The 12,195-nt window shown below is 48.5% G+C and overlaps 1 pseudogene; it reads right to left on the reverse strand.

Annotated features, from left to right (window-relative positions):
- Positions 1-4,537, reverse strand: part of LOC148122204 (uncharacterized) — a 76,054-nt pseudogene extending 71,517 nt beyond the window's left edge.
- Between the last annotated feature and the right edge of the window lie 7,658 nt (positions 4,538-12,195).

A 12,195-nucleotide genomic window follows, 5' to 3' on the forward strand; every position in this document is an offset into this window, starting at 1 on the left:
AAACAGACAGAAGGGACAGAAGGCAGGGATGCTGGTCACTAGAGAAAAGGCACCTACACCTAGGCAATTGCACGCCCTCCCCATTAGCAGAGAAGGAAACGGGTTCATACGGGTTGACAACCTTTCTAAGATTTCACTGGAATGAAGATAGGACATGTCTACTAGACAGGTGCAATGGGCGATCTTAATCCCTACTGTGACAGAGCTTAGAATCACCATGGAAACAAACCTCTGAGGATAGCTGCCAGGGTGTTTCTAGGTTCAAGAAGACCCACTCAGAATGTAGGCAGCACCATTCCTGTGGGCTGGGACCCCGGACTAAATAAAAAGGAGAAAAGTGAGCTGAGTACCTGCGCTCATCTTCCTCTGGCTCCTGACTGCGGATGCCGTGTGGCCAACTGCTTCCAGGGCAGGGCCATGCCTTCCCCTGAGCAACGGACTGTATCGGACCATGTGAACTGTGAGCCCTGGCAAACCTTCCCTTCCTTACACAGCTTTTTTCAGGAATTTTGTCACAACCCCACAGAAAGTAACACAGCAAGGACACAGCTTTCTCATTTCATGTTGGCCATTGTGAAACCCTGACATGAGGTCATTGAATCCCTCCCATCCCCCCTCCCAAGAGCTCTGCAGCCTGAGGTGCAGGGGACTGGACAGACAGCCTCAGGGAACTTCTCATCTTTCCTCAATTAATACTTCTTGGAGAGTCTCAGCAGCAGGGCAGGAATTTGTTAAATTACATAAACATCATTGTGACCCGTAAAATTCAATGAATCTCGGCCTGTTTACCCGCGGCTGGCTTTAATGTTTGCACAGTGTAATTTAATGTGTCAATTTGCTCTCAAATAAAAAACATCTGGCCCTCTGACATGCCAAAGAAACTGGAGAGCTGATGTTCAAAATCAGTGCAAAGCTCCAATGGGAGGCGGTGCTCTGGGAGGGAAGGAAAGCACGGGGCTGGGGAAGGGAGCCTGTGCCATTCCCATCCTCTCCTGGCCTCCTGACAAGCCCCTGTTTGCAAGTCTGGAAGAGGCAGTAGATTTCATCCTAATTAGAATTAAGAAAAGCCAGGAAGAACCCATACCATCTTTAACTGGCACCCGTTGTGCAATTAAATTTCCTGCGGCTGTCCCTGCCAATATTGACGTTCATATGATTGGATTTTTAACAATCTTATTATTTTGTAATTGAGAGGAGCAGGAAGAAATGACACTTTTCTGTGGTGATGAGCCTCGCAGCTGAAACACGGCTCCCCACAGCCGCCGTGCCTGCCTGGCCTGAACTCCTGCCTCTGTTCCCTGTGCATTCCCAGGTTGGAGCCCGAGGAGGGGACCCTGAGCCGGTGCTTTCCCAGTGAGGTCATACCTTCCACACAACTTGGTTCTGCTCCACCAGAACCCACACTGCTTGTGCTACAGGCAGAGGTAGACTTGCCAAGGCATGGCTAAATTGGAAGCCTGACCTACATAGGCTAGCTCAGGGAACGTGGTCGTCTTCTGAGAGACAAGTGTGGTCCAAGACCTTGGAAGGGGCTCCTCCAGAACCTGGGGACTGATAGATTCTGCTATGAGCTCTTCCCTGGGTTATGGGATGCCTCCTCCACTTCCGTCTCTTGCAATGCCCTTTCTTTCCCAGTATCTCAGGGAAACTGGGAGGGATGGTTTCCACTCCCTGATTTCTCACCCCTATAAACACTTGAGACACCCTGATGAAAAAGGGCCCGGCATGGAGCCCTGGCAGACACCCTACTGGAAAGAGCCGAGTCTGCTTTCCTGGCTGTGGAAGGACGAGGTCACCATGAGTTCAGCCCTGCCTAAACTGAGTCGAAGGCAAGTCCTCTCCTTAAGAGAGTCCTCGAGTGTGGTTTGGTCTAAGCAGCAGGCAGACTTCCTCATCAGAAGGGAGTAGGTGGGCTGCTCTGGAAACACTGAAGATCCTCCTGCTCCCTCCAGGACAGCCAAGCCTCTTCCTTCAGGTCCTCGGAGAGTGGGCTCGCACCAGTCAAGGCCGTGGCATTTCCACGAGGCTGGAGGAGTCGTATGTTTTCCATGATTGAACCCTCAGTAATTACATGTTTTCCTAAATGATTGCTGTTTTCCGAACCCAAACCTTTTTGGGTGGAGGGGAGTAGGAAAATGAACCGTCTGTCCGACATGTGAGGGAGGGAAGGCAGACCTGTGGAGGCTGAGAGCGGAGCGTTGTCTGCGTTCATGCTCACGCACATGCGTGGAGGCACGAGGTTGACGTCATCTGTCTTTCTCAGCCACTCTGGATTTTCAATTATTTTATTTCATGATCATTTTTGTTGTTCATTTTCTGAGACAGTGTCTCATTCTGTAGAACTAGGCTGCCTTTGAACTTCTGCCTTTAGTGCTAGGCATCAAATATGTGTACCGTCACACCTGGCCTTCAGCTTAGTCTTTGAGACAGGGTCTCGCTGAACCCGGAGCTCGCTGATGGGGCTGGACTGACTGACCACCAAGCCCCAGCAATCCTCCTGTCTCTGTTTCCCCGTGGTTGGGATAATTGGTGCACCACGGGACCTGGCTTCCTATGTGGATGCTGGAGATCTGAACGCAGGTCCTTATGTGGGCGTGCAAGCATTTACCAACTTGAGAAGCCTCTCCTAGGACAGCAGTGTAGCTCTGGAGGTGGAAAAAAGCCTACCTGAGTTAGAGCTTCCAGTTGTCCTCCTGAGACTGCCCGACAGCAACTCTGAGGACCCCATTTCTCCATTCAGTGGCAGTTTCTGGAGCTTTTGCCAGGCGCCAGACACTGGGCTAGCCACTACGGACAGAACTGAGGAGCTCACGAATCTACTTGGAGGGTGCCCTCATGCAGGCTGCTGGTTACAACAAAACGTACTGAAACAATTGTCGCTCCATCCTAAGGTAGAGAGAAAAACAAGCAAACGGCTGAAGCTTTGGAGAGGACAAGGCAGGCTTCACAGGCTTCACCGGGGTGACTCGGGACTTCAGGGGATGGATAGGAGTTAGCTAGCCTCATAGAATCGCTACAGAAACAGACCCTGGTGTGGTGCCAAAGACCCCTTATTCTGCATCTGAAAGTTACCAGAGCCCTCTGAGGTAACATTTATCTCCAAGGGATGGAGCTAGAGTGCAGAGAGAACTTTCTGGCGTGTGGGAAAAAGACATACCACTGAGGACATAGGAGGAGTTCTCTAGGGAGATGGGGAGAGGCGTCAGTGGAGGGGCCGAGGGGCTAATGTGGAGCAAACAGGAAACACTTAATCAAAAGCATTCTGTAGAGCCAGGAGAAATGGCTCAGACTTCCAGAGGACCCAAGTTCAGTTCCCGGCACCCTTATCAGGGGATGCATATCCACCTGTAACTCCAGCCCCGGGAAATCCAGCACCTCTGTGAGCTGTGCTCATAAGCACATACCACACATACACAAATTAAAGTCGAAAATATTTTTGTCATTGTTGTTGTTTTGAGACAGGATTTCTCTGTGTAGCCCTGGCTGTCCTTGAAATCACTCTGTAGACCAGGCTGGTCTCGAACTCATAGAGATCTGCCTGCCTCTGCCTCTCAAGTGTTGGGATTAAAGGCTTGTGCCACCAAATGCCTGGCAAAATATATTTTAAAAGTAAAACAAAGCACGCCATACTTCTCAGAAAATATAAAGAATCCCTTCCTACTTTACACCCCAAACTGTATTATCATCTCCCCAGTCTCCCCGACGTCAGGTCCTGGGGTCACCCACATGATTCACCAAGAAGCCCTCCTAACCCATAGGTAGAGAACTAGCCAAACTCAGGGCTGTTACCTTCCTGCAGGGAGGAGTTTCCTTCCAATTCCCATTCCCTGCCTTCACTGCAAAAACCCCAGGACAGAATGTTGAAGACCCTACAGCTGGACCTTCTCCTCCCGGGGGAGGGGCTCTGCTCTGACATCTGTGGCCACAGAGAGGAAGTGAGGAAGTGCCCTTGACTTGACTGCTTGGCTTCTGCTTTCTCACATGGTTATTTGTATCTCTTCCTCCTCAACAGTCCACACACACACACACACACACACACACACACACGGTGGGGGGGGGGAGAGAGAGAGAGAGAGAGAACAGCTTGTGTCCACTCCAAACGCAGATGACAAGGAGTCTCAGAAAGGCAGCCTAAAGAAACACTGCACAAACTATTTCCTGAACAGGCCTGTCGCTGTGACCCTTGTAAGCCAAGAGCTCACTTTATAACTTGGGAATTGTACAAATGTTTACAGTTGTGGGGAAGGGAGCCAACAGCTGCTAGAGGGTCCCAGAATTGGAAGGGAACTGAGGTCTGCCTAGCCAGCCTCACCCGCCCAGTTAGAACGCCCCATAGAATCCCCTGTACACGATCACCAGCCACCCTGAACTCTGCTCCTAGTTTGGGGTCTCTAGGGCCTCACAGTAGGGTACCGCCTTCCCTACCTTCTTGGAAAGGCTTGGCCTCAACCTTCTGTCTCCTCTCATTCTTGGGCTCCTTGACTCCAGGGTCATCTTCCTTTGATATGCCGGCACAGCCTAGCTGGCCAATGTTCATCTCAAACTAAGACCTGCAAATCTGTCCCCATGCTACAGTTGGTGATTTGTTGTGCTCTGCCTATAATTCTGTGCCCTAAGACCCAGCTTGTTCTCCATGCAGAGTAAACAGGTGAGAGGGGGGAGTAGAGCTGTCTGGAGTGCCTGCCACAGTGAGCACTATTCTAGATCTCCCCTAAACCAGCGGGGTCAGAACAACCCCAGGGCGAAGACACTCTTCTCATTTCATTGTGGGAACTTGGTCTTCTGACATAGAACTGAAAATAAGGAAATCAAATGAGTGTTTGGAGCATCTGGGCAGAAGTTAGAGTCTCTCCGGTCCCAGTGACTCTTTATGTTCCGTCTCCTTATTGACTTGGTATCAGGGGAACTGATTTGAAAGCCATTCTTTGTGTAATTAACTTCTCTAAGCCTATCTCAGTTTGCCTAGTTTTAAACTGCTGTGTGCGTGTGTGTGTGTGTGGGGGGGGGGTGGTGTGTAATATGTAGAGGACCACCCCAGGTGTCACTTCACAGGTACCATCCATCTTGCTTTTCGAGTCAGGATCTTTCGTTGGCCTGGAACTAACCAAGCAGGCTAGGCCGGCTGTCCAGCAGGCCCAAGGACTCTTCTTGTGTCTGCTGCCCCAGTGCCAGGATTACAGGCATGTGTGGTTATGGCACACAGGGAATTGAACACAGAACTTCATACTTCCATAGCAAGCACTTAAGGACTAAGGTGGCCCCTTGACCCCCGAACCATTTTTTTTGCTTTGTTTTGTTTTGTTTATTTGTTTGTTTTACTCAATGGTAAGTCCTATGTTTTGAGAAAGCACTCGTTCTGGGCAAGTGAATCCAGTTGGTCCCCCTTTAAAACTAATTTTCTCATTATGAAATGAGAATAATAATGAAGTTTCTGTGACGTTTCACAGAGACAGTATCCGCCCCAAGCCTGCCATGATCCCAGTATATGCATACATAACATATACATACATATGTCTATACATGTATCAGGCACTCAACTTACGTTTTATTAAATTAAGAACCTAGTTCATCGTAGCAAGCTGGAAAGACACAGGGGCTAAGGAGTGGGCTTGAGTGGTTTATGTGAGGAACAAGTTCAAAGACATCTAAGAAATACGCAAATACCCAGCAGAGGGTTTCGGAGTTCTCTAGTGTGACCACCCCATTGAGTTCAGTTAGGCCTGGGGACTGCGCTCCGGGGGGTGAGATTTCCTGTAGCACAGGAAGGCTTCATCCTTTGTGCTCTTACAATGGAGGAAACAGCAGGTGAAATCCCTCTGTGAACAGAGCCCCCGGAAACGACTTAGAACCCTGGTCTTCGGAGTTAGCATCTGACCACCCTGTGGCATTGGCTTTCGCCCAGGAGACAGGACAAAGGCGCACAGATGAGAGGGTCCCAAGAGAGCCTGAGTCTGCAGTTCACCCACTGGGACTGCAGACACATTGTCCTCACAGTTCCGGTCCGGTGTCTGCATCGGTAAAATGGGGAAGAGAAAGTAGACAAGGTGTCTATCAGAAAGACAGCAAAGAGGTCAAGAGTTAGACCAGTGACCTTGGGGCTGTTACTCGACTTCATAGGGTGTTGGTGGCATGAATTAAAGTGCTTCTTGGTGCGTGATCAATTCTTAGTAAGCATCACTCATATTGGTGTTCCGCTACCCTCTGGGCCTGACCCGGTGGTAGACCATGCCATCCTTCTTTCTCTGCATCACCAAAGGATGGCGCATTATCAGCATTTATTCAGGGATTTGGTTGGGTTTCTTTTCCCTCCCCAGCCTGCCCTATCACTCTGTTGGCTCATGTTGAACTTGAGGCCGACTTTAAAGCCTCTTGATCTTTTTTATGTGAGCTGCAGGCGAGCCAGGTCTCCCTTGTACTGCCCTTGTGCAATTTCGCTTTGGAAACCGTGTTCAAGCCATTAGATTTATTGATGCAGAGTTTCATCTGCTTGCTTTTGACCCAGCATTCTCCGCTGTCGAGATCATCTCGGACTCTAAATCTGTCAGCTCCTCCAGCTTTGAGTCATCTGCAAATTTGATGCACATGTTCCCCACATCTTCATCCAAACTCTCAGCTTGAAACAACTGTTTTATAGATAAAAATAGACAGAGGTACAGAGCACTCCGCAGATCAGAGGGCCCTGTGCGCAAGGCTGAGAGCGGTGATCTTACCATGTGGGAAGAAGGGACTTAGGACCCCAGATCAGATTTAAGCCTTTTCCGTACATATGTCACTTACATCTGCTGATGTTTTCTCCGCTGATTCCAGAATGTTCTCAGTGATGACAAGGAGAGTTCACTTCAAGGCCACCTGCGACCATTTCCAGCTCTCCTAAACCTGAGTCCACCAGCATGTTGAGTCTGCTGGCCGCAAAGGCAGCCGCCAAGGCCAAGGACTCCCTTCCACTCTCCTACTGTTTCTCTAGCCAAGGATACCTGCTACTCATCCAAGAACTGGAGTTTTGCTGGCTCAGAAAGGCACGAGCTGAGATGACTTAACATGTCACTCAGGGCCCCGGGGAGCCTGAGTCACACCAAGATAGAGCTATGCTGGGTCTTCTGTTTGTCACCTGGAGCTGCCATGGTTCCAACCACAGCCAGCCCAGGTTCTATGGGCATCTTGTGTTAAGGTAGAGTGTGGTCAGCATGGCTCACAGACACGATTTTAAGTCAGTGTTATGGAAAAGAGTTCTGGCAAAACTGCGGAAGAAAGCTAGGGGAAAATATTCTATACAGAATTTCCATAGAAAATGGTTTAAAATGCATTAACAGTAACAAGTACTATTTCTCCAGATAATGTGGCAACTCTCTCTGGCTAAGTAGCCCCTGCTTATGGTCTTTTCAAAGCCGTATGCTCACCCTCAGCCTCCACACAGTGACAGACAGCTTTTGAGATGTCCCTATCCAAGGACAGCCGTGTACCCTTGGTGGCCTGACCTTCTCTTTTGCTTTTCTCTTTCATTAGTAAGTGTGTAGCCTGTGTTCGGGGGTACATCCATTCACACGTGTGGAGGCCATGTGTGTGCTGTGTGTGAAGGCTAGAGGCTGTTTCCTTGAGTCTTCTACGTGTGCTTCTGTCCCTTATCCATTGAGAAAGGGCTGCCAATATGGTTGGTCATGCTAAACGGTTTGTTCCAGGCATCCCCTGTCTGTCTTCCAAGCACTGGAATTACAAGAAGCCACCGTGCCCATCGGGCATTTACGTGCGTTCTGGAGACCTGAACTCTGGTCCTCACACTGGCTGCTTACACAGCAATGTTTTAACTGCTGAGCCATCTCCCTGGCCTAAGGACCTTCCCCTCCTTTTGCAGGGAAGAGGATGATAAAGATGATAGTGGTAGCATCGGTGAGCACCATTACCCGTGACTGCCTGCTATGAGCCAGGCCTTGGGCTGGACCTTCTCATCAACCATCTCTCACCCCTTGAGAGGCAGATGTTTCAATTTTGCCATCTTAGGGGGAGTGAACTGAAGCCCACAGAGATAAAAAGAATCTTGCCTGTGACTTTGGGAAGACAGACCTACAATTAGAACTCCCACCACAGTTGTCCATGACAGCCGTCCAGGGCAACACAGTTCTGCCTCTTCAGTAACCTCCAGGTTACTTTCTCTGCACTCAAGCAGCCTCTGAGGAGACGATGGGAAGCTGAGGTCCACAGATCTTGTGTGTCACTGAGCCGTGTGCTACATGAGCCAGAGGCCCAGGTTCACTGGGGGTGGGCAGAGCAGATCTGTGACCTAACCATTTGATGAATATGACAACAAAATTCATTGCCCCTGGATGGTGACTCTAATCAGGAGCAAGCCTTGGACGGACAAGAGAGGAAGCCTATGGGAAGAAGAAGTTGGCAGTGGTCCTAAGGAGAGGTCCCAGTCACATGTGTTCTACACAGAGAGAGCTGGGTTCCCAGGACTCCCGGTTTCCTAGTTCTGTGCATTGGGCAGCCAGTTCCCCATTTGTAAATGAATACTTTTCAGTGTGTTGTATGTGTGTGGGTACATGTGCCTACCTGTGCGAGAAGGTCAGAGATTAAAGTCAGATACTGTCTACAATTGCTCTCTACCTTAATTCTGAGACAGAGTCTCTCACTCAATTAGGAGTACACTCGTTTGGCTTGAATGGCAGACCAGAGAGCTCAGGGATTCTCCTGCCTCTGCTGGGATGCTGACAAACCTGGCTTTTTTTTTTAATGTAGGTTCTGGGACATCAAACTCTAGTCCTCATGCTTGTGTGGTGTTTTATCAAATGAGCCATTCTCATGGATCCCAGTATGGTTTTTTAAAAAAAATAGGTTTATTCATTTTATCTTATGTACGAGTATTTTGTCTGCATATTAAGTCAGTGTACCATGTTTGTGTCTGGAGTAAATGAGGTCTGAGGAGACGCTGGATTCCAGGGAGCTGGAGTTATAGATGCTTGTGAGTTACCATGGAGGTGCTAAGAACTGAACCAGGTCCTCCAAGAAAGTGGCAAACGTTCTGTGGTAAAGACTTAGGCCCCAGTGCCACAGCATTTGGAGGTAACTGGATCACATGCGCTTTGAACCCTTGGAGGGATCAATCTGTTAATGGATTCTTAGCTTAGTGGATTTTAGGAAAGGGGCTTTGTTATATAAATGCAAGCATCCTTTCTGTTGCCTGGCTACCATGAGTGAGCAGCTTTCCTTCACCCTGGGAAATCCACCGATGACTTTCTGTCCCACCACAGATCAATATTGCCAAGTGAACAAGATCTGAGCCCTTTGAGATCGTGAGCCAAAAATCTTTCCTCGTTTTCATTGATTGCATGGAGGTGTTTTGTCTCAGTGACAGAAACACAGGGATGTTAACTGTGCCTCACCAAAACACCTAGACTTAAGGATGAAACTCCACCAAGCTGTCTTAGGCACTAACTTGCTTCTGCTCTTCCTAGAGTTTTCCATCTCCCTCCATCACGGGGTGCCTCTCACTCATCCCCTTTTCCATGAACTGCCCCCCTGCTATGTGGAGACATGACTGTCCCACTTCTACAGCCTGTAAGAATGATTTGTCCAGTAGGTATTGAGTTGAGCCAGGCCTTGAGTGTCCAAGGCCACAGTGACTCCCTGTTCCTACACACTACCACTGTGGATTTCACGTGAGTTCAGAGTCCCAGCATCTGTCAAACATTGGTGTAAGTCACCAATAAGTCCTCTGACAACCTTCAGGCTCTGGTTGAATGGGGACTGAATAGGGTACGGCTCTTCATTTGTAGCAGCCTTCCTGTTTTTCTAAACCAGCTCAAGGGTCCCTGACAAGCCAGAAGGCAACCTTTGAGCAAAGTAAGGACCTCAGAACGATATTGTAGTTTCCTTGTATTACCATAACAAATACAGATATTGAAGTTGCTAGTCTACCTAATTAGCTTTAATTGCCAACTTGACACAGCCTAGACTCTAGACCCCAGAGTCACTCAAGAGTGGTGTGGGAAGTCCTTCTGTATATGTGTTGCTTTTATTGGTTAATGAATAAAGTAGCTCCTTTGGCCTATGATAGGGCAGAATAGAGCTAGATGGGGAAAACTAAACTGAATGCTGGGAGAAAGAAGGCAGAGTCAGAGAGAAACCATGTAGCTGACCTCAGGAGACAGATGGACCGAAATCTTGCCGGTAAACCACAGCCAATGACAATACACAGATTAATAGAAATGGGTTGATTACTCATTTAATAGATATGAGTAAGCCAGAAATATGCTTAAGCTATTGGTCAAACAGTATTGCAAATAATATAGTTTTTGCGTGATTATTTCATGGTCTGGACAGCCGGGAACGAATAAGCGACCTCCCCCAACACGAGAAGAAAGCCTAGATTGAGGAATTACCTAGATCAGATTGTCCTGTGGGCGTGTCTGTAGGCCATTGCCTTGAATATTAATTTTTGTAGGGGAACCCAGATCACTGTGAACAGCACCATTCCTGGGCACATGGTCCTGGGCTATATAAGAAAACTAGCTATGCATGAGCCTGTGGGCAAGCCAGAAAGTAGTGTTCCTCCTTGGTTTATGCTTCATAGTCCTGCCTTGAGTTCCTGCTCTGACTTCCCTCGATGTATAAAGAAATAAATCCTCTCTTCCCCTTAGTTGTCTTTAGTCACCATATTTGTTATGGTAACACAAGGAAGCTACAGTATTGTTCTGAGAGCCTCACTTTGCTCAAAGGTTGCCCTCTGGCTCATCAGGGACCCTTGAGCTGGTTTAGAAAACCAAGCAGCTAACCCTGAGGTCCCTGGGACTGGAATCACCAGAAGTCCTTCAAATTGGCTTAGAAAGAAGGGTCTCTGTGTTGGAGGCTCTATGGTCTCCATGTCTCCAGAGGGGCTCCTTAAGGAACCATTCTAAAGGGAGATGGGACTCCAGGCTCCCTCCCAGCAGGGTGTCTAGGACTGGACCACCTTTTCCTTTTGCTCTCCTCCTTGCTTCCTTCTGGCTGCATCTGTCAGAGCCTGACAGATAGACTAAGCATTACTGCTCCCTACGCCCAGCCTGCGCTATGCTCTGGGCAACTCCCGAACAGCCTGTGGAGAGAGAACTGACATTTGTCTTAATTGGAGTTACCCATGTAAATCCCACTGTCCCCTCCCCGAACTCTCAGCCTTTGATAGGTGAGGGACTCTGAGCAGAGGGAGGCCCCTCATCTCCCCGGGGATATGTCAGTATTATTAGTGCAGGGCTGGAAGGGGGTGTTCTGACTCGTCAGCAGGGAAAGTGAGCTGGAGGTGAATTTGAAAAGAAAAGATAAAAAGAAAAAAGAAAAAGAGCCGAGACAGCAACTGTGGAGGGAAGCAGAGCTCTTGGGAATACTCATTCAGCCTCCAGGGCAAATACTGTCCCTGTCTTGCCCACAAGTCTTTTTAGCCCACAGGTCTTCAAGCTCAGCTGCCAATAGAGTTGTTCAGAGAAGTTTCTTTAAATGACTGATACCTAGTCCCTACCACTAGAAGCCTTTATTCCATTGGCTCCAGGAGTCACCTGTGGACAGTTACGTGTTAGTCTCCAGGTGAGTCTAAGGTTCAGTGGGACTACAGAACTGCTTCTTCAGGCTTGCCAGCTCCAGGACTCCTTGACTGAAGCAACACCATCCACAGGCCAGCAGGAATACTCTCTGCTGTCCCGGGGTGGTGTGAGAGGTCCTTCTGCCTATGTGTTGCTTTAATTGGTTAATGAATAATTGAACTGCTTTGGCCTGTTGATAGGGCAAAACTTAGATAGGTGGGGAAGGCTAAACTAAATGCTGAAAAAAAAAAAAGAAGGGCAGAGTCAGGAAAAAGCCATGTAGCCCTGCTGGAGACAGACACCGGAACTTTACCCGGTAAGTCACAATGTGGCAATACACAAACTACTGAAAGCGGGTTAAAGTAAGATATAAGAGTTAGCCAATAAAAAGCTAGAACTAATGGGCCAAACAACATTTTAAATAATATAATTTCTATATGATCCTTTCGGGTCTGAGCAGCCAAAAACCAACAAGCGTCTCCCTCTTACAACACTAGGGTAACTTAACAACTTTTACAGCCCTATAGACCTGGTGTGTCTACACTGATGGAGGAGAGCAAGCAGACCCCACCAACACACACGCACATAAACACACATACACATCAGTGAGTGTGGACTGGTCAGAGAAGACACACACGGATACAGTCAA

The sequence above is a fragment of the Myodes glareolus genome, chromosome 4, assembly GCF_982192425.1.
Source record: "Myodes glareolus chromosome 4, mMyoGla1.1, whole genome shotgun sequence".
Lineage (NCBI taxonomy): Eukaryota > Metazoa > Chordata > Mammalia > Rodentia > Cricetidae > Myodes > Myodes glareolus.